At 49.3% G+C, this 21,637-nt stretch overlaps 1 long non-coding RNA gene across 1 annotated transcript in view; it reads left to right on the top strand.

Moving 5' to 3' along the window:
• The window catches only part of LOC148754715 (uncharacterized), a 122,693-nt gene that overhangs the window by 5,646 nt on the left and 95,410 nt on the right, over positions 1 to 21,637 (top strand). The window contains exons 4-8 of the long non-coding RNA XR_016019969.1: positions 5,762 to 5,870; positions 6,059 to 6,194; positions 6,626 to 6,838; positions 7,435 to 7,538; positions 8,004 to 8,687. This is a non-coding gene — a long non-coding RNA (uncharacterized LOC148754715). The remainder of the gene's footprint in view (positions 1 to 5,761; positions 5,871 to 6,058; positions 6,195 to 6,625; positions 6,839 to 7,434; positions 7,539 to 8,003; positions 8,688 to 21,637) is intronic.

Below are 21,637 nucleotides of genomic sequence, written 5' to 3'. Positions count from 1 at the left end.
TTCAAAGGAAAGTAGGTGAATAATTTGCTAGGTCATGCTCAGACCCAGTGAAAATCCTCAGGGCAGGGACTCAAGTGACTAACAGTTGGGGAAATTACTGCCACTGTGTCCTCACTTTGTTCTCTGCATGGGGACTCTGGCATGTGTTGGAATTGGCCAGGACATAAATCTCTGTTAATTCCCATTTTTTCTCTGTATGCCCCATTGCTTAAACAACAGTCACCAAAATATCTTCATTAAAGCTGATTACTCAGATTACATGGAAAGATCTGAGTTTTCCACTTGATTTTAGAGCCGAATGGCTTGCCTTTGCCTGTAGTGTTCCCCAGACACGAATCAAGGGTGACAGGTGGCTTTCAGGCCTTGCTGTTCATGGGCTCTCCTTGAAAGCAGAAGCAAAGAATTTGTGACTCACAATGAATGGCCACCCAACGTGGAAGCCAGGACGGAAAGGATAGGGTGTTGTTTTCCTCAGCGCCCAGAGCTGGCGTGTGTCCATGAATGAGTGACTGGGTCTCGGCACAGTGACTTGCTTGTTGGAAACTGCTAAAATGTTCACAGACTTGACTTTGTCTCTTCCCGTCAGATGTAGTAAGTGCAGATTGGGGTTGCCGTCTGTTTAACTTCATTGCAATGATTTTAATCTTTTTGGGAAGTGTGTGCAGCTCTCTAGTTTTCTAGGGCTGGCCTGGAATGAGGTAAACTGGGATTTTAAGATGCAGTGTGATTAGCTTATTATTAGAGACTTTCTTGGGATTGCAATCAGGGCAGCATTAGCTTTTAAGTTTGAATCCTACTGCTTTCATTTATTCCTTCCTTTCTCCCTCTCTCCCTCTCTTGAGCAAGTTGATTAATCTGTGTAAGCCTCACTTTTGTCATCTGTAAAATAGAAATAACAATAGCCATGAGAATTTTTATGAGGAGTAAAGAAGAGACTGTGTATGAGGTATTTCGCCCACTGTTTGACCAAGTGTTAAGTGTTCAATAAATGATAGCTAGTATTGTTATCAGTTGTGCGTCTTTATCAGGTTACTTACTCTTTCTGCACCTCAGTTTCTCCATCTGAAAAAGGGGCTCATGCCACTCATTACACCAGATTATTGTGATGTCCCAAGGAGATAGCAAGACATTTTTATTATGTGCTCAATGAGTGAATGAATTTGGGACTTGTATGTTGGGTTAGGATCCCTACAGTAACTCTCTGCCCCCACATTTGGCCAGACAGGAAGTGTGTTTCGCCTTCATCGCGTCCCAGTGTGTTTGCTGAGGAAGCTGTGATCCACGCGGTCGTCCAGGGCCACGCACTTTGCAGGGGCCTCAAGTCCTCTTCCTTTGGCCCCTGGGTGGGAAGGATGATGGCAGATCTCATGTGGCAGATTTTTGTGGGACAGGTCCGGCATGGTCACTTCTCTTCTGGTTCCAGTGGCCATAGGGGATGTGGGGAGAGGACGTAGCTGTGTGCCTAGGACAGCAAAGAGGACACCTCAGCTTGCATTGTGGTTCCTGGAAACCACAAAGTGAGGGTCGCCTCCTGCTTCTGAGACTCAGAATAATAACGAATGAGTTTCACTTGATGTCATAAAAGGTTGAAGAGGCAGAAAGGAGAGAAGCATGTCCAGAGGAGTGATGGAGCCTCAGAGTGGGCCCATAACCCGCCCCTCTCCATCTTTGGCCATTTTCTCCTTTGGAATTTATTAGTGAGCTCCACCATTGTTTTTCTGGGTTCATTAAAAATGTCATCAGGACACATGCTCCACAGTATGCCACTTCAGTCCTAAGTGCGGCATTTTTGCTAGATGGATTGATTTTTCTAAATGACAGCATCTGTTTGCTTGTATACGTTTATTTGTAATTCTTCCCTTGGCAGTTTGAGCGGGGGATTGGTGAATGGGAACCAGCTGTTTGAATTATCGGGGACGGGGGGCCAGTGATTTGATCTGTGAAGGAGTAGCAAAGCCCTGAACAGAAGCAATGAAAATGGAGCAGTTGCCCCCAATACACAATCCTGGGGTGGGGCAGCTTGTAAATGACATACCCGGCCAGCTCCAGAGAGGCCACTGAGCTGGGTGAGCCGGCAGTGCTGTGACAGTGGGTGGCTGTGCCTGGCCCTTCCCGGAATCAAGGGGGCTGGTGGATGTGTGGGGGAGGGCAGTGGGGTAGCTGAGGGGAGTGTACCTCCATGGGCTGGACCCTCTGATGAGTCCCCATTTCAGTCAGGGTGCAACGCCAAACCCTAACCATGGTGTACGGGCACCGGCTGGTGACGTGGACCCTTCTCTTATGTCCTCACTTCCTCTCCTGCTTTCCGCCTACATCACTGGGTCTGCCCGTGCGGGGTGTTCTCCTTGGACCCTCTGAGCTCCAGCCTGCCTGCCTGGGCTCTGCTCCCATCGCTCCTTGCAGGCTCACTGTCACCTCTTTCAGACCTGAGCTCCAGTGTCGCTTCCCAGAACCCGCCAGTTAGCACTGCAGCTTGAGCAGGCCTCTCCGCTGTTTGATTTCTCCCCAGCACTCAACCTTTCTAACACAACACACATTTGGAAAATGGTCATTTTCTGTCTGCTCCTTGGAAGCTTCGTGATGGCAGGGACCTGTTCTGTGCTGACTTGCTCAGTGCTGAATTGTGCCTGGCACATAGTAGGTGCTCAGTAAATATTTGCTGACTCAATGAAAAAATTTTTCATTTGGGGAACCCATTTCCCTTTTTTACCCTCCCTCTGCATCTTCAGGGGTGTTTCACAGAAAGCCCAGGACATGTAGGTTGGTTCTCTTGGGACAGGGACCCTGTATTCCTGATCTCTGCAGCTCCCTGGGGCCTAGCCCATTGCCTGGTACACGGTAGGTGTTCAATAGATGACAGAATGACCCAAGTTGACACTTAATGCTCAAGGCAAAAACAAGGCGTCCTGCAGATTTCTTCTTTTATATCCTTGCCCAGCAGCACATGAAATATGCCTTCATCAAGCCCCAGGCTCCAGTTCCTCCGTCCAGAGCTGCTCTGAGCCTCCATCACCTCCCACCCGGACACGACAGGCAACCCCAACCGTTCCTAACCCTTCCTGGAGGCGACTCTTGCACTCCCTACAGTCTGTCCTCCACATAGCAGCCAGAATGAGCTTACAAAACCGTCAATCAGATCATTCCATTATGCTGGTCACCGTCCACAAGGGGCTTAAACCGACCTCCACACTGCTTTGGTGGCCACGTGGTCCCGCACGGTGCCTGGCTCATCTGCTGTCCCCCACTGCTCTGGGTCAGACCGGCCACACCAGCTTTGTTTCCTCTGAACATCCCTCAGAGCTGTGGCCCTTGCTGTTCCCTCTTCCTGGAATGCCTTCTCTCTCTGCTTGGTTCCCAGCTGGCCCCTTCATCCTTCAGGTTTTAGCTCAGATGCCACCTCCTCCGAGAGGCCTTCCCTGACCACCCTGTCTCAGCGATTAATCCAGTCCATCCCCTGATCCCAGGTGGGTCCCAGTGACCTCAGTCTGCTCTGTTCAGTCCCCCACATCTGCTTTTGTGGACAAAGCAGCGTCATAGTAATACACGGCCATGCACTGAGTTCCGACGTTTCAGTCAGCGATGGCCTGGGTATAGGACGGTGGCTTACTTTTAGCCCAGGTGTGCAATAAGCTTGCAGTGAGTGCACTCCTGGATAGTCTCAACCACGAAATCACCTGACAAAGCGTTTCCCAGATGCCCTGTCATTAGGCAGTGCGTGACTGTATTGCTTTATCTTTTTTGTTGCTCCTGCTCCTTCCAGTTTCCCCTCTTGCTTCTCATCACAGCAGGCAGCTGTGGCCACAGCAGAGGGATAGAGCAGAAGGGAAGAAAAGGATCCACTTCAGTCTTAGGAAAACTTAGAGACTACAGGGCATTTGAGGCCCACAAAATGTTGGAGGAGCAAGAGGGGAGAGTGGGACCCTTCCCCAGATTGCAGAGAGACTTTCCTTAGTTGGGCTGGGAGGGGAGGGAGTGCGTGGGTCCTGAGCTTGGGCCCCATGCTCTGTTTCCTTGCGTCTCTCGGGGTGGGGGGCAGCTGAGCCCCACAGAAGAAGCTGCCTGTAAGGCCAGAGAACCTCAACTAGCTCCCCTTGGGCTGAATTCTGCCCACTGCTATGCTTGGTTTAGCCTATGCATTTTTTTTGTTAGACATTAGATGCTAATATTTAAGAGATTGCATATTTTATATTGTCATTTCTACTGTTCCTGTGGCTCTCATAGCCAGGCAGCTGCTTTCCTTGAAGGAGTTTGACAGAGGCAGTGCAGACATTTTGGTCCAAATCCTGTTTCTGCTACTTACTGTGTGACCTTGGGCAAGTCCCTTAACCTTTCTGTGCCTCAGAAGTTGCAGAATGGGGATAATCATAGTGACAACCTCATAGAGCTGTGGTGCTGGGTAAATACCGAAGTGCTTGGCACTAGGTCAGTGTATAGTGTTTCCTGTTGTCATTAATAATTAATTGGTCGAGCAAGCCAAGGTCCCAGGGAACCCAGGGAGCTCTAAGTGGATTCAGACATGTGGGAATTTGCCAAGAACATGGGTGGGGATTGGTCATTCATCTGTGTTTGAATGAAGGCTGAGAAACGTCTGGAGAGCAGCAGGGAAGCAGGGCCTGGACGAGGGTGAGGCAAGGGGACACTGGCGCTCCCTGCTTAAGGGGGCCCAGCTTTCCGGTGGTGGTCCGCACTTCCGGAGCATGAGCAGATTGCTTCCTTGGATACTGCAGCCGGAGCATTTGGTTTGTCCTACCATGTCCCAACCCTGGTAAGAAGCCAGGCTTGCCCAGCGGCTCCAGCACTCAGAGGGGGCAGCATGCTGAGACTTAATTCATAAGACCTTGCACAGCTGCCACTGAGAATAAAGAGAGGGGTCTTACCATAGTGACGCAGTGGACACTTGCCATACTCTGTTCTTTCTTTTGAACACCTTTGGAAAGCTGTCTACCCCAGTAGCCCCGCCTCCCCAAGATGGGGTCCATCCTTCCCCCCACCCCGCTTGAAACCAAGGTACTGATTCTGGTCTCAGAACAGTGGGAGGAAGGTCCTGGCAGGAGCACCCCGGGCCCAGCCTGGTGGCAAGCGTGGTACAGCACAGTCTTCGTTGTGACATTCATGTAGCATAATTCAGGGACTGTTCCTGGCTTTGGAGCCTCCAAGCTTGACTCTCTGGGTCTAATACAAGGAGACTTGTTGAATGTCGCCTGATAAATGGCTTCGTGCCACGTGCTGTAGCCAACCAGGAACCCTGCCCAGCACGAATGATTGACGGATGATGGACATCAAGGGCAGGGAAGGCCTGGGGCTGGGATGTGAAAAGGCATCACCCGCCTTTTCTTTCTACCTCTCGCCTGTTCCTCTCTGGCCATGGGCACAGATGTGGTTTCGTAGACTTTTTGTCCACGTGGGGCTGTGGTTACAAGTTCCAGCTCTTACAGAAGTAGACCCCATGTCCCTTGTTCCCAGCATCAGTGCTTGTGAGAAATGCATCCAAGTGGCCCAGGAGGGTCAGCTGCTCAAGCCTGGTCCCATTGCTGGTCCAGGGGGTGGAGTTAATGGTACCAGCAGGCTTGCCGGGTCTCCTCCCTTTGGCAGTTCTCAAGGAGAATATTTCTATGAATCAAGCCAGAGACCACTGAGATCTTTTTGGTGGCCCTGCCCCAGGGGGCCTGTCTCATTCCAGGGCTAGAGATGACTACACTGGGCCCAAGGGGTGCTGACGTGAAGCTGCTGTAACTGAGTTTAAAACATCTTTCTCCTCCAGTGCTTCTCCCTGCCGACCACAGAGCACAGCAGTGATATTTGCAGGTTGGGGCACTGGTTCCCGGCTGGGTAGCAGTTACTCCCTGTGGGCTCAGATCTGTTTGACACATGTGAGTACCACCGTTAATGGAAAAATAGGACTCTTGAGGCCAAAAGTTGTTGGAAGAGAGGGTGTCTGAGTCACTGCTGCTCATCAGGCAAGTGGGCCTGGAGAGCAGGGGTCCCACATGGAGGGGGTGGAGAGGCCCCGCCCGGGGACTTGGATGCTCGTGCAGCCTGCCCGTTTCCGTATCTGCAGGTGCGCACTGGGCTCTAAATAACAAGCAGAATTCCAAGTGAGAAGAAGGAAGTCTTTGTGTCGTTTCATAGAACCAGCGTGAAGTGTAGTTACACAGTCCAGACATTGTGAGGGACAAAGCTCCACGCCCTCAGGAGTAAGTAAGAAGCTCCATTCACAGGGAGCTGGAAACACGCCCATGTGGGGAGGGCCCCTTTCCCCTGTCTGGTGTCCCACCTGCTGGGAACAGGGAGTGGCTGTCTCATCATGGCCCCGGCCCCCAGCCCCTCCTCATGCCCTTTCCAGCCGTGTCTTCCAGACATACGTCCAGCTCCCTCTCCATGGCAGACGCTCCGGGTTGCCTCCTGATACTAGAACTCTACTCTACATGTTTTGGGGAGGGGAGGAGGTAACAGGGTGCTCTCCAGACACCTGCCCAACATCCTTCAGAGAGGGCGGTCATGTGACAGCCCCCGCCCCGCCCTGCCCCACTGTGATCCGGTCAGTGACCCCCCAGCACACTGTAGTTGAGATGAGATGGTACCTGGGCCAGGACCTTCAGTTCCAAACACCCTCCTTCTCAACCAGCAGGTGGGGGACCGGTCGTTTTGGGCCACCTGCCTTCCAGGGTGACTTCTGCACAAATTGTGTGACCTCAGGATGAGCCTCAGCTTCCTCGTCTTGCAACAGGACCGGTAATAATGACGGTTTCGCAGGCTGTTGGGAGGTCCGGCTGCAGTGTAAACCCCACATGGACCACGTGCTCACTTTGCACTGTGGCGCTCAGTAGGTGCTCAACAGGTTTGTATCTGGTGGAGAGTCACTGATTCAGGAACTCTTAGCTAAAAAGCTGAATGAACGCCCAGGCAGTACCCAGGCCGTAGGTCCCTGTGGGAGAAATGGTGCCGAGGGGGACAGGAAAGGGTGAAAAGAGGGGTGCCCCACCACACCTCTGCCCTCCAGCAGATCAGCTTTTATCAGATTCACGGAGGGCTTGGTCCCTGCATCTTTGAGTTCAAGACCCATTTTCCCAGAGGGCAGAAAGCAAGCGAGGTCTGCGTTCTTTGTAACCTGAGTATACTCCAATGTTTAGTAATGCTTTTAACTTTGAAAGCTTCAGATTGCCAAGTCGCATAATGCAAGTATGCATAAAATGTGACCCACCAGTTCAGGGTCTAGACAACATCTCCTGAAGATTAAAAGGTTCATGCCTTGCTGCTGGTCCCCCAGACTTGGGGGGCTGATTAAAAGGTGAGGTGGGACATAGTCATGTGATTTAGAGTCATGCAGACAAAGGACTGACTTCAACAAAATCAGAGCTGATTTGAAGGTATTTTTGGGCAGCACTGTGAGTTGTTGGGGAGTTAACTGGGGTATGGTTTCCTTTTTGCTCACAGCTTTCTCGTTTCCCGAGGACCTTGCTGCAGAAACAGTACTGGCTCAAATGCAGACTCCTGGGTCCTGCCAGCTGTGAGGGGGCCAGGACTCTTCACGTTAACAGGTACTCAGGAGGGTCTGAGGTGGGTGTGAGAATGTGGGATGTTTGAGGTTTCCTGGAAGGGAGTTGGGCTAGCTCATGGGGAGGCAGGGGGAAGGGGCTGGGGCATGCAGGGGCAGGGGGATGCCAGCCTCTAGGACTGCGTCAGGACACGTTGAGGTTCTAAAGGTGGTGACGATATGGGTGAGGCCCCTCGCATAGGACACTCCAAGGTGGCAGGTCCTAGGTGACAATGGCTCCACGAGGACTCAGTGCTGCCACCTTAGGAATATTGTCTATGGCACCCGAAACAGGCCTGCTTCAGTGGAGAGGTCCCTTGAGGGGCATCTGTCAGCCATCCCCAAGGGTGTCATGCATGACGGTGGGGATGACAGTTGCAGACATTTCTCATCATTCACTAGTGCCAGGCAGGGGCCTCGCTGTATTGATCTCCTGAGTCATAGGTCTTGTTATTACTCCCATTTACAGATGGACACCAAGGCACAGAGGTTTGCCACTTGCCCGGGATCACACAGCCAGTGGGAGGCAGAGCTGGGATTTCAATCTATCGGTAAGCAATAGAGTCCCATCATGGTGCCTGTGCTCCAGAGCCACAGGCAGTAACTGAGGATGGTGAGTCGCTCATTGAGGACTGAATCTTTTCAAATTATTTTGGAACGAACCCTGGGATGCTTGTAAGAGCCCCGGAAAACACTCCCAAAATTGAACAGTATCGATCCTATTATCTGTATTAACTGATGGCGGTGTGACTTGATTTAGAAATATACAGAAATGAGACACATCTCACACCTCAGGAGTTACAGAGTAGTTTCATAACCTGTGGCCCCAGTAAGAATGTCAGAGTTGCTTGCTTGCATTTTTGATATGCTGTCTGTGTTAATTTTTTGAATAGGTGCTATATTGTATTGACATAACTGAAAAATAAAATTATATAAAAAGGTATGTACGAAAAAAATCACCAGTCCCTTTCTTGTGCATTGTATGCTCTCACTCCCTTTAGATGGCTATATTGATTACATTGGTGTGTCTTTTTCCAGGAGGAGAGAGAGAGAGAGACAGAGAGACAGAGAGAGACCTGAGGAGCGAAAGGAAAGGGGAGCATTGAGTGCCTCCCTGGTGCCGACCTGGGGAGTGAATGGAAAGGGTGTCCAGGTGGGTGGTAGGTAACAAGGCAAAATACTAAGTTGTTGCTGCATTGCAGGTGGGCTACAGATTTGGAGGGAAGAGACTGCGCTCGTGTATGCGTGCGCACAGCCTACCCAAAGTGACCGCTTCCTTTAGCTGGGGCCACACTGGCTCCCCAGAGCAGGAGCACCGTCCATTTGTCATGCCCTGCCTTGGTTCCCTCCGTGGGGGCCACTTTGTGTGCCCGTCCATGCAGCTGCTGTCCTCCAAGAGCCGAGAGCGGCAGCACAGCAACGTTCCTGCAGTGACACAGACTGACTGTGCTGGACTGACGTCTGGGAAGAAATGCCCCTAGGCCACCTGGGCACTGCATTAAAGGGCACTTCACTCCTGCACACTCTGACACTGTTGAACCAGCGTCCTCACCCAGGGGAGAAAGCAGAGCCAGAGCCAGGTTCTCCTCGACAGTGTGTCCGCCTCTGCCCAGCACGCAGGGCCCACCTCTCTGCAGTATCGAGAGCTTCCTGTGCATCAGGCACTGCTCCTTCGTCCCACGTCATCCACGCAGCATCCCATGGGTGAATTAGCCCTTCGAATGGGACTGATGTATTCCGTCAGCTCTCTGACTTCCTCTCTACCACTGTCCCTGCTCACTGCTCCCGGCACCCTCCTGCCTCGTGGCCTTTGCATTTCCATTCCCTTCTCCTGGATGCTGTTGGCCCCATGTCCATGTGGCCGGCTCCCTGCCCTCCTTCAGGCCTCTACTCCAGTGGCCCCTTCCTAGTGGGGCCTTCTCCAAACACTGTGTTTAACATTCCAACAGCTTCTCCTCCTTCCCCGACTTCACTTTCAACCAGATTGAACCATCCTCCATTCTGTGCATGGTGTTTCCTGGTTGGGATCAGTGTCTTTCTCAGCCACTAGGACATGTGCTCCGTTAGGCTGGTCTGGCTCACTGCTGTCTCCAGGGGGCCTGGGACAGAGTAGCTGCTCAGTAAACATCTGTCGACTGTATGAAAGAAAAGGCACCCCCGTTTTACAGAGGAGGAAAATGAGGCTATGACAAACGAGCTGCTCATTGTGTAGGTGGCAGAGGTGGGGTTCAAGCCCAGGCTGACTCCAAAGCATGACATGTAAGTCTGAATCCTGAGGGAAGTGCTGGGCAGTCTTTTCAGATGGGTTTCCAAGGTTATTGCCTTTGAGGTGTCCCACCTTAGATGCATTGGCTGGGGCCCTATGAATTAGATGGACTAAAGCCAGATTAATGAGAAAAACGGAAGTTTATTAACGTGCTTTGAGCATACAAGTGGGAGTACCCCGTGCTCAGTAACCGACAGGGATGATTACAGCTTTGGCTCATATGGCAGCTTCACAAAAGCACAGTATATTGCTAGAGAAGTGACAGGACAAAGGAAGAGGACTGAGTTTCTAGGACAGCAAGTTGTGGGAAGGGAACATTGGGGAAGCGAATGGAGAATCAGGGCTAGTTAGTGAGATTCCTCTGGAGCCATCTACTTGCTGATACGCTGCTCGAGTGGTCTGCAATGATTAACTTCTGTCCTCCTGGTAGAGGGGAGTGGAGATGCATTTACAAATCTTTGTCCTGCTTTTAAGCAAATAGGGTGAGGGCAGAGAGCTTTTCTTTTACCTGTTTTTTTCTCAACTGCCTTTAGCTCACAGAAAACCCTTATGCCAAAGTGCTATGTTTTTGAGTGGTAGATCCTGCTACCTTTCAGAGGCAAATGGTTTCAGTGGCTGAATTTTGCAACCAGCATACAAGCAAGTGCAAAAAAGCTCCAGCCTTCTTGCCAGGTAGTTCAGGTTGCTTCAGGTAACAGGGAGATGTGTTGGGATGAGGCCTGCCTCAGACAAGATCTTCATCATTATTTTGCTTCAGGGGACAAGGACCTTTTTCTGGACCTGCTCATGGGGACTTCTGCATATAGAAGTCCCCTCTGACAACCTCTTCCCATGGAGACCCTGTAGGCTGTCCTGTGGAGCCCTGGGAGTGAGCTTGGGGCTTTGTCCACACCAAGGCAATTGTGTGTTAATTGCTGCAGTGTGCCCATTAGCTGGCATAATCGGGATGGATGAACTGCTTTTTAGGCTGTATTTTAAAGGCTTTTTTAAAATGATGTCTTTTGGAGCCTGTGCACTCTTTGGAAATTAAATTTAGACTGTGATTTTATTACCCTTTTTATTTAATTTATCCTAACGGTTGCATTCAAGCTGTGAACCAGCTGTTGACTTTGAAAAAACATTGCTCAATTTGAAGGGAGCATTTAAAAACTTAATGTAATGGCTACAGGAATTTTACTCCCTGGTGCTGTGTGTTCTTACAAGGGGCACGATGGGTCTGGGAGAATGCTCAGGTGGGCAGAGGGATGGCTTAGGCAAGAGGCGGGCATGCAGATTTGGGGGAGGAGGAAGTAGGGGGGAGCACACAAGCATCTCTCACCCAGGACTGGCTGGGGCCCTGGGCCTTGGAGAGGAGAGTTTGCCTGCTCAGTTCCTGCTCCTGCTGTGTCCCTACCAGTCACCGAATCTCATCTGACAGCTTCCTTTGCCTCTGCTCCCTGTCGTGAACAGAGGAATGTGACAGGTTCTGAGGTCAGACAGTGTTCAGGGGTTCCACATGGACATAACCTTTTTGCCAGTCTCTTTCTACCTTTCTATTCATGCATCTATTCATTTACTAAATCACTGGTAGATTGCAATAAAATGGGCTTAAGTTCCCCGTCCTATATGCAGGTCTCTTTGCAATGCACTGCTCCCATTAGGAAGTGAAGTTTAGTTCTCCATGTGCACTTGAAAAATATGTATATTCTGCAGGTTTTTTTTTGTGTGTGTTTTTGTGTTTTTTTTAAGATTTTATTGGGGAAGGGGAACAGGACTTTATTGGGGAACAGTGTGTACTTCCAGGACTTTTTTCCAAGTCAAAATGTTGTCCTTTCAATCTTAGTTGTGGAGGGCACAGCTCAGCTCCAGGACCAGTTGCCGTTTTCTAGTTGCAGGGGGCGCAGCCCACCATGCCTTGCGGGAGTTGAACTGTCAACCTTGTGGCTGAGAGCCCACTGGCCCATGTGGGAATCGAACTGGCAGCCTTCGGAGTCAGGAGCATGGAGATCTAACCGCCTGAGACACCGGGCTGGCCTATTCTGCAGTTTTTGGATGAAATGTTATAGAGATGTCCATTAAGTCGATCTTGTCTTATGTGACATTTAAGGTCATTATTTCCTTATTAATTTTTTGCCTGGATTATCCACTAATGTGAGTGGGATATTAAGATCTATTATTACATTGTATGGATTTCTCTTATGTCCATTAATCATTGCTTTATATACTTGGGTTCTTCTGTGTTGGATGTGTAGATATTTATGACTTATGTCCTCTTGTGGGATTGACCCCTTTAAAATTACGTAATTTCCTTCTTTGTCTCTTTTTACATTCTTTGTTTTAAAGTCTATTTTGTCTGAAATGATTATTGCTACTCTAGCTTTCTTTTTGTTTCTATTTGCATGAAATTTCTTCTTCTGTTCTTTCACTTTCAGTCTGTGTGTGTCTTTCTATCTGAAGCCTTTTGTAAGCAGCATATAGATGGGTCACATTTCTTAATCCATTCAGCCACCCTATGTCTTTTTATTGGCAGATTTAATCTATTTACATTTAAAGTAATTATTGATAAGTATGTCCTCATTGAAATTTTGTTAGTGGCTGTTAGGTTGTTTTTATGGTTGTCCTCTGTTCTTTCCTTTTTATCTCTTCCCTTGTGGGTTTGTTGCTGTTCTTTAGTGTTTCATTTGGGTTCCTTTCTCTTTGCTCTTTGTATAATGTTGGTAGGTTTTTGGTTTGTGGTTACCTTGAGGTTTAAATGTATTGTTCTTCATCTCTAGCAGTGTATTTTATGCTGAGAGATGTGTAAATTGGAATATATTCTATAAGGGTTACATTTTGCACCTCCTCCCCCACCATACTTTGTATTATTGATGTCTTATCTTAGATCTTTTGTTCTGCATCTCCTAACTTACTTATTGCAGTTTTGGTTTAGTTTAATACTTTTTTCTTTTAACCTTCCTAGTTTTTTGGTCCCCCCCCCTTTCTTCTGCCTCACTTCCCCTCCCCCACCCCCTCCAGTTCAAGCCATTGTTTCTCAGTCTACTTGTGTAGGACACAGCTCCCTGGCCCATGTGGTATTATGAGCCTTGTGCTCCCCACTGGCTGAGGCAGTCGGTCGGCTGCTCACGGCAGCTCACGGCAGCTCTCACGGCTGGCTGGATGCCAGCCACTCACGCTGGCCACCGGCCACCCATGGCTGCACACTGTAGCCCACGGCAGCACACAGCAGCTCATGCCAACCTCCAGCTGCTCACGGCAGCCCAGCTCCAGGGAGAGCCGTTGTTCACAATCTTCGCTGTAAAGGGTGCAGCTCACTGGCACATGTGGGAATTGAACTGGTGGCCTTCCGCGTTAGGAGCACGGCGCTCCAATCGCCTGAGCCACTGGGCTGGAGCCAACCTTCCTAGGTTTTTAATGTCTGACTTGCTGTATTGAACATCTGGCTTCACCTGTGAGGATTTCCCTTATTTTATGGTTATGGCCTTTCCTTTTCTTGTTTATTTTATTTTATTTTTATTTATTTATTTATTTTTTTAAGATTTTTTTTTTTTTTTTTATTGGGGAGGGGGAACAGGACTTTATTGGGCCACAGTGTGTACTTCCAGGATTTTTTTTCCAAGTCAAGTTGTCCTTTCAGTCTTAGTTGTGGAGGGCGCAGCTCAGCTCCAGGTCCAGTTCCGGTTTCTTGTTGCAGGGGGCACAGCCCACCATCCCTTGTGGGACTCGAGGAGTTGAACTGGCAACCTTGTGGTTGAGAGCCCACTGGCCCATGTGGGAATCAAACCGGCAGCCTTCAGAGTCAGGAGCACGGAGCTCCAACCGCCTGAACCGCCGGGCCTGCCCCATGGCCTTTCCTTTTCTCCTTAAGGAAGACACTTTAACATTTCCTGTAACGCTCGTTTAATGGTTTTGAAGTTCTTTAGTCTTTGCTTATCCCGAAACTCTTTCTCTCTCCTTCAATTCTGAATGACCACCTTTCTGGGCAAATTATGCCATTTTGTAGGGTCCTTTCTTTCATCATTTTAATGATGGCCTGCCTCTTCCTTCTGGTCTGAAAAGGTGAGGAGCCGGCACTTCTGGAGCTGTTTGAGGACAGGCACTTCTGGTGCCTGGATGATGGGTGGGAACTTCTTGGGCTAGGTGACTGGGTGCCTAAAAGCAGTGTCTGGAAACATTGTCTGGGTGACCAGTAGGCACATCCGGGGGATAGGTGGCGACAAGCACGTCTGGGGTCTGGGTGATGGGCGGGCACTTCCGGTGCCCGGGTGCTGACAGGCACTTCCGGCGCCTCGTGGCGCAGCGTCTGGCGCCTCGTGGCGCAGCGTCTGGCGCCTCGTGGCGCAGCGTCGGCCGCCGGAGCAGCTCCTGACAGGAAGGCCAGTTGGGTGTGGTGACGCCCTGTGGTCCCTGTTCCCTCTGTTCGGAAGCTGAAGGCTCCAGGCGACAGAGCTGTGACCGCGCTGCAGTCGTCCGGCAGGTAGGCCAGAGCCCGGTAGAGCCCCTGCCGCCCTGTTGACGAGGACGGCCCCTCAGTGGTGCCACCGGCCCCTCCGCCCGACAGTTCAGGCGGCGCCCCAGCCTCTCTGTTCCGTCTCTGTCTTGTGTTTGCTGTCGGAGCTGGTGGTTCAGGCTCGGTGGTCTCCTGGGAGTCACTGCTGCTCAGTGCACAGGAGTTTGCCTTTGCCCCCGGGAGCGCGAGGGCCGCGTCGGCCTGCGCCGCCGCCATGTTGGGCTTCCCACAGGACACTTGTGTCCATGTACAGTGTCCGTGAAAGATGGTGACACGGAGCAGTCAGGGCCAACCCTCGGTGGACATGTAGCTTGAGCAAGAGCAAGTCTCCTGCCCTCTGTGGTTTTACGGTTCCTGGGCTTTTCGGGGCTGTTTATCAGCACAGCCTCTCCCACCTGTGCCAGCTGGTACACCGAGGCAAAAGCCCCTAATCCTCTGGGCTGGAGTCTTTCACAAGGATACCTCCTTGTGCGTTTCAGAGAGAACCAGAGACGATGCCTGTGTCACCTTTGGCATCCCGTGGGCATTCGATAATAATAACTCCTTTTTTTCTGAGAGTAGTGTCTTCATATATGGCTTATTTATTTACTTATCTGGTTGCAAATACTGCTGCGCAAATTCATACAATTTGTCTTTGCGTAGTTGGGGTCGAGGGCACAGCTCTCTCTCCGCTCTGTCTTTCTCTGCATTTGTGTCTGGCCCCAAACCCCAATCTAGGGGACTGAACCTTCAGGGGCCTGGAGCGTTAACTGCCCAGTTACTGCTGCTGCAGTTGCTACACTCTGAGGAATCAGAAAAGCCACCTAGAGAAACGGTGACAGAGGAGGGCCGGAAAGGTTAATGTCCTGAGAAATAGCCTGGAGGCACTGGCGGCAGGAAGGACTAGCAACTTTAATACAGTGTGAAAATGGATGGATTGATGACCACAAAACCTGGCTGGGCCTCACGTGGGCACCGGGCGCTGGCAGCTGAGGCCAGAGGTGGGGAAGAGTGCGCCCCCTGAACAGAACCTCAGAGGGGCAGCCTGGCTCCTGGGGAATTCCGTGGTGCAGCCAGGGTTGAGGACTCGTATTCGAGTCATTTTCACTGGCTAAGGACTTGGCCCTTGAATTGCATTGAGTTGTTCAATAGGAAGCACATGTGTGTCTCGTGAGGCTTTGTGAAGATTCAACGTGATGCATTTCATAACTTATTACCGGCCGTCAGAAGGAGACCCATTAAATAAGTTAGGATTATCCGTAGCTGTTTGAAACTATAAGACGGACTTACACGTAATGTTACGGCATATTCTCCAATAAATATTGGTGAAAAAAGCAAGAAGGTGAAAGTCTTTATGGTCTGTCTCCTTGGACGGGGGATACATCCGTGTCTGCTTGTATGTACAAGACTCTCTCCAAAGGAATATTCCTAAAATTGTTACAGTGGTCAATGCTGGAGACTGGAAATGAGGGTGACTGCGTAAGGTGGAAAAATTACCTGTTGACTACACCTCCTCTGATAACCACTTCAACTTATTACTATATGTATCTCTTTCGTGTACCTTTTTTGTTAACAGAAGACAAAAACATCCGCAGGTGATTTGAATGCCCCACCAGGTTTTGCAGTCTCCCCCATTATCCATGCTACCAACCCAGTCAAGTGGGATGTCAGTGTTGAGTTTGTGAGGGTCCCAGGTTACCTAACAGTTCTTTAATGAGATAATGCTGGCTGGGTCCCCAGAAGGGGTCTCCAAAACCCTATCGGCAGGAACAACATGGGGAAAAAGCAGAGGTCAGGTCTTTCAGAGACATTGATTGCACACGCGAAGGATGTAAATCTGGGACTAGTCAGGCTCACGGAAGGGTCAGGCATGGAGGGGCTTTGGGAGTGGTTTAGACACAAAGGAGATTGGACAGCTCTGCTGTTATCCTGCCTTGCTTTTTCCAATTGTGTTCACTATTAGGCCTCCCCGTGGTTTCTGTGCACCACGTCTGTGGTGCACAGGTGTCTGTGCTTAGGTGGGCACTGCTGGGGTCCGGAGAGACGAAGATTGGACTAATGGGGAGGCTGTAGGGAGAATGGTCTTTGCTGAGGACTGTCTGCAGTAGGGAGGCCCCAGGGGACCTGAGTCTGTTCTTGGATGATTGAAATCCTCATGGGCCCATTGTGGGACCAAATGCCTGGACAGGTGGAGCTCTGGAGGCTTAAAAGACAGAGACAGTGGACAAACCCTTTAGATCCTGGAGGTCAATACGACGCGACTCATTCTGGCTCCTACATCTTCTTTACCGTTTTCTTCTGGTCAAAAATTCTTGGCCAGCTTTCTTTGGGTGTGCCATCCAGGGTCTTGGGGACCTTATGAAAACCCTGTAAGAGTTTAGAATGGCATACAGGAAGCCCAGGAAAGGAGTATGTGTAACTTTGAGGTGGTCTTGGCATTTTCTTGTGTTGGGTAAGACTGGATTAAAAGCTGGTTTTATCCCCTCTAGTTCCTTCAAGCTCCATGACTTTAGGCCCCTCAGGAGTCATGGGTGTGAATAAATTCCCAAATATGAAAAGCCAGCATCCAAATTTATTTCCAAAATTGTGTAGACTTGACTTAGAAGGATGAGTCTAGGAAGGTTCAGGGCCAAACTGCATATCAGATGGAATTTCATGTTTTCCAGTTTCTGGAGTAAGAGACAAGTAACTTTTTCCACAGTTTCCTTCTCCAGCAGCCAGAGAGAGTGAAGCCTCAACCTCACCCAGCAGGAATACACTAATTTGCATGCATCAGAAACAATTTTTGTGAATTTAATTAATCACAGTTTACATGCTAATAACCCTTGAAATATTTTCACGGGTAAATAATGGATCTTCCCTACTGTGGGGGGAATCGTTGGTTCTAGTGTTTATTTATGATTTGTTTCTCATTGATTAATTAGAAAAAGAATGGTAACTATAGTCATGATAGAAGGAGAAAGGTGTGATTTTCATTTCATGTATGAGGCCTGGAGAAGGTAGGAACTTCCCCAGTAGGTGCTTGGTGTCAAGTTTGAGCAGCTGGAGGGGCAAATGCTCAATGTGGCTACTTTTACTTCTAGGCCTCCTTGTTACAATATGGTTATAAGTCTTCTATTTTAACCATTACCATTACCATCACACCCATCACCCATACCATCATTACCATTATCACTACTTAAACCGGTATTCTCACCACCTCACCATTCCCACCGTCACACCACCACCACCACCACCACCACCACCACCACCACCACAACGCCACCAGTTGTAAGATTCATTATTAGTTTATGTAGCAGGAAGAGGGGAAAATTCTGTTAATTGTAATTGTAAGAGTATCGATTTTAAGATGCATTCCAATTTCAGAGTCAATATATGACAAAAATTATGTTTTAGAATCAATGACAAAAGTTCACAAACAACCATATGACTAAAACAAATTAGAAGCTAAATACAAATAAAAGATAAAATTGAAATTAATGTTATGTGCTTAATAAGATAGGTGATGTTGTTTTGCTGAAACGAAACTGCCACTTACTAAAATATAATTGCTGTTTTAGCACTGGATTTTTTTAGTTCAGTTGCCTCTTATTTGGGTGGTGTGGAGACTCAATTCTCCCACCTTTTCTCTCTGAGACTCTTTAATTGGCACAGAAAGCCATCAATTGGGAATTTGACCCAGGCAGGTCTGGCCAGTCAGAGGACTGAAACTCTTTGGCTACAGTGATTGGTTCAAGGTTCAGTACATGACCCAATAGGGCCAATGAAAGCCTGACCTGAGATTTTTCCTAGAACTATGGGAAGAGAAGCACTTCCTTCCTATTGGGAATGCTAAGCTGGTAGGATGTCAGTTGGGATTCTGTTCAGCCACCAGTTAGAGGAAGCCAGACTTAGAATGAAACCTGTAGGGAGCAGAGCCACAAGAAGGATATGGACAGATTCTTGAAGACTTTGGGCACCTGGATCTAACTGTGCCTGAAGCTAACCCTACTGATGTTCTTGCATGAGCCAGTTCTAGTTGAGTTGGTTTCAGTTGGGTGGAGTTTTGCCTCTGGTCATTAATATCGTGTCCTAATTCATCCCCTGCAAACCAATGTAAAAAGGTTCTCACTAGAGAAAGACATTAAACAAAAAGATGGCGAGCGGGCAGGCAGATGAACTCTTAATTAGCAACTTACTCCTCCCTCCTTACAGCCAGAGCCACCTCAAAGCTCCTGGCTGTGTCTGATGCAGCCAGGGTACCATACCAGGCAGGCTTCAAATATTGAAACTGTCATATGTCACTTACCACACAGGCATGAAATATGTCACTTATCACACAGGCGTGAAATACGTCACACTCACCACACAGGAGTGAAATATGTCACACTTATCACTCGGGTGTGAAATATGTCACACAGGTGTGAAACATGTCACGCATCACACAGGCATGAAATATGTCACACTTATCACACAGGCGTGAAATACGTCACATTTATCACACAGGCATGAAATACATCACTTACCACACATTCTGAGGAAATCGGTATTGCTTCCAATCTGTTTTTGCTATCCATCTTGTCTCCTGCATTTTCACTTTTTTTTAAGGCTGTGGTCAGTGTTGTAATTATGGTTTTAATCAGTAACCTCTGTGTCTGGGGTGTGTGGCTTTCCGCGATGTCTGGGTTTGGCACTGTAAACAAACCCTGGCACTTTGGCTGGGAGGCTTCTTCCACTGAAATATTGTCCTAAATAAATAAAAGGCAAATTACATATTGGAAAATAACTTTAAATTACATTGAATTCTTGTGGAATTACATCTTACATCTGTGTTTGAGACAGATGAGTTCACCATGAATAATACATCTGGAGTGAGTGCCCAAGGAGGAGGGAGAACAAGATTAGGTCTCTCCAAGGGCAGTGAGGTGTGAGACAGATGGGGCTTTTTTTCCCCCCCTTACTTCCTCCCGCCCATCCCCACTCCCATTCAAGCCGTTGTTTCTCAGTCTAGTTTTGTAGGACACAGCTCCCTGGCCCATGCTGGTATCATGAGCCTTGCGCTCCCCCTTCCCTTGCCCCCCCCCCCCCCCCCCCCGCTGAGGCAGTCGGTTGCCAGTCATTAGACAGCCTCTCACAGCAGCTCATGGCAGCTCTCGCCAGCTGCTGGCCGGCTACTCATGCTGGCCGCTGGCTGCTCCTGGCAGCACGTGGTAGCCGGTGGCAGCACACAGCAGCCCAGGGCAGCTCACTCCGACCTCCGGATGCTCAGGGCCTCCCAGCTCCAGGGAGAGCTGTTGTTCACAATCTTAGCTGTAGAGGGCGCAGCTCACTGGACCATGGGAATCGAACCAACAACTTCAGTGTTAGGAGTACGCGCTTCAACCGCCTGAGCCACTGGGCCAGCCCAAATTCATCTTTCTATCCCCAGTTCTCAGCACGGGGCCTAGCTTAGAGTAGGTTCTTATAAATGTTTGCTGAGTAAATAATGAAATTGGGTATGGTCCAAATTGCCCTGAGTTGGAGCTTTGCTGAAAACCTGTCCCACTAACGCGCAGCCGTGCACCAGAACAATGAGAAGTGCACGCACCTGGAGCCACAGTTTTCATTTCTAGGGATGTATCCTGTAGGTCCCATACGCATGGTGAATGGAGCATGCATAGCGTTTTTCATCGCAGTGTTGTTTGTAAGAGCAACAGTACTGTTAAAAACAGTCGACACTGGTTATGTCCAGGAAGGGGAACTGTGTGTCTGGGAATAGGGTTGTGGGGGGAGAGTGTTCACTATCGAGACTCGAACACTTTTGGAGTTTTGAAACATGTCTTACCTCTTCTAAAATAAATATTAATATATGTGCTGCACAGTCTGACTTGGAACAGAATTAATATTCTTCTCTAAATAGACTCAATTAAAAAAATACACTTATGAAAAAAGAAAGTTTACTTCGCCGTCCTAAATGGAAAATTGGTATCATTGGCCAGATGTATGAGATAATCATGAGAACGAATGTCACGGGAACAAACACTTTTGGAAGCTTAGTAAGATACCGGTTTTTCTCTTACATCCTCTGAATCTGAGACTGGCCCTTTATTTATTGATAAAGGTGATTAGCAGTGACAGAGAGGTCTTAAAAACATATTATCACCAAACTGAGACTTTCTCATAATTACAAGGCTTTTGGGATAATTGAGCAGGAAACTATTTTTGAATTATGTGACTCAGTGTAATGGTCTCCATTTACATCCACATTTCCTGCTGTGGCATCTAGAATGAGCTTGTGTTCCGTATGTGTCTGTGTCTGTGGTAGAGAAAGCCAGGATCCAGCGACGTCTCCATATTCCCAGTGGTCTTTTGCCAATGGTTGGGATCATGTGACTGGTTCTGCCCAACGGCCTGGGAGTGGAAATGTCGTGTGTCACTCCTGGGCTGTGGCAGGTAAGTGCTGGTGTACATCCTCCATCTCCCTTTTGCACGGAGGCCACGTGCTCCAGATGCCACAAGGACGTGCAGCCTTTGCTGAGTGAGAAGGAAACTTGTGTACAGGCCCCGCGGTCTTGGGGTGCATGTGTCCTGCAGCACAGGGTGGCTGTCGCCACACACGGGGAGACTGTCTTTGGAGAACTCTGTCAACACGGCCTCCAGAATCACATCTTCCCAGTCGGTCCCCTTCTTTTTTCCTTCCTCTTTTCTTCCTCCCTCTCTCCCGTTCCTCTTCTTCCTTTCCCCAGGCGTTCAGCTAACGTCTTGACTGATTCCTCACCGTCACTCTGGGTTGTGCGTATAGAGTCATAGTCTACTGAGTTTCAAGGAGGTCTCTACATTACTGTAGTCAGGCCGTCTCCCCAGGTAGGAGTCACCTCTCCACACCTCTGATAGTATCTGCTTGCATATCTTCAGGGGCAGGAAGCTCACTTCCTGTCAGAGTGGTCCCTCTTGTCACTGGGCAACTCTGTCTATATTGTGTTAATTGAACAGTACTCCCACCTCTGGCCCGACCAGGGAAAGCCTCCCTGAAGACTGACATCCAGGCTGAGACCAGTGTCCCAGGCTGGATGGACCAGCAATGCAGTGGCACCGAAGAGGCCACAAGCTTGGTGTGCTGGAGGGACAGAGAGGAGCCAGGCTTGGCTAGGGTGTAGTGACAAGTGACAAGAGGGTGGAGACCTAGGCAGGCATTGGCTCACAAAGGAATTAGTATCTGTTTCTTGTCCAGGCAAGAAACAGACGTTGCACTTGGGGATGACTGAAGAACGTTTAATGAAAGGACTGTTTGTGAAGGTGTGGGTGGACTTGTGGGACACTAATAACGAGTGACAGCAGCAGTGGGGTCCTTGTTGCCACCCCCAGTCCTGATGGGGCCAAGGAGGAGCAGTGGGGGGACACCAGCAAGAGGGAG

Source organism: Rhinolophus sinicus, chromosome 18 (assembly GCF_057876585.1).
Source record: "Rhinolophus sinicus isolate RSI-liver-muscle chromosome 18, RSI-T2T, whole genome shotgun sequence".
Taxonomy (NCBI): Eukaryota; Metazoa; Chordata; class Mammalia; order Chiroptera; family Rhinolophidae; genus Rhinolophus; species Rhinolophus sinicus.
This window is presented reverse-complemented; position numbering and strand designations above follow the sequence as displayed.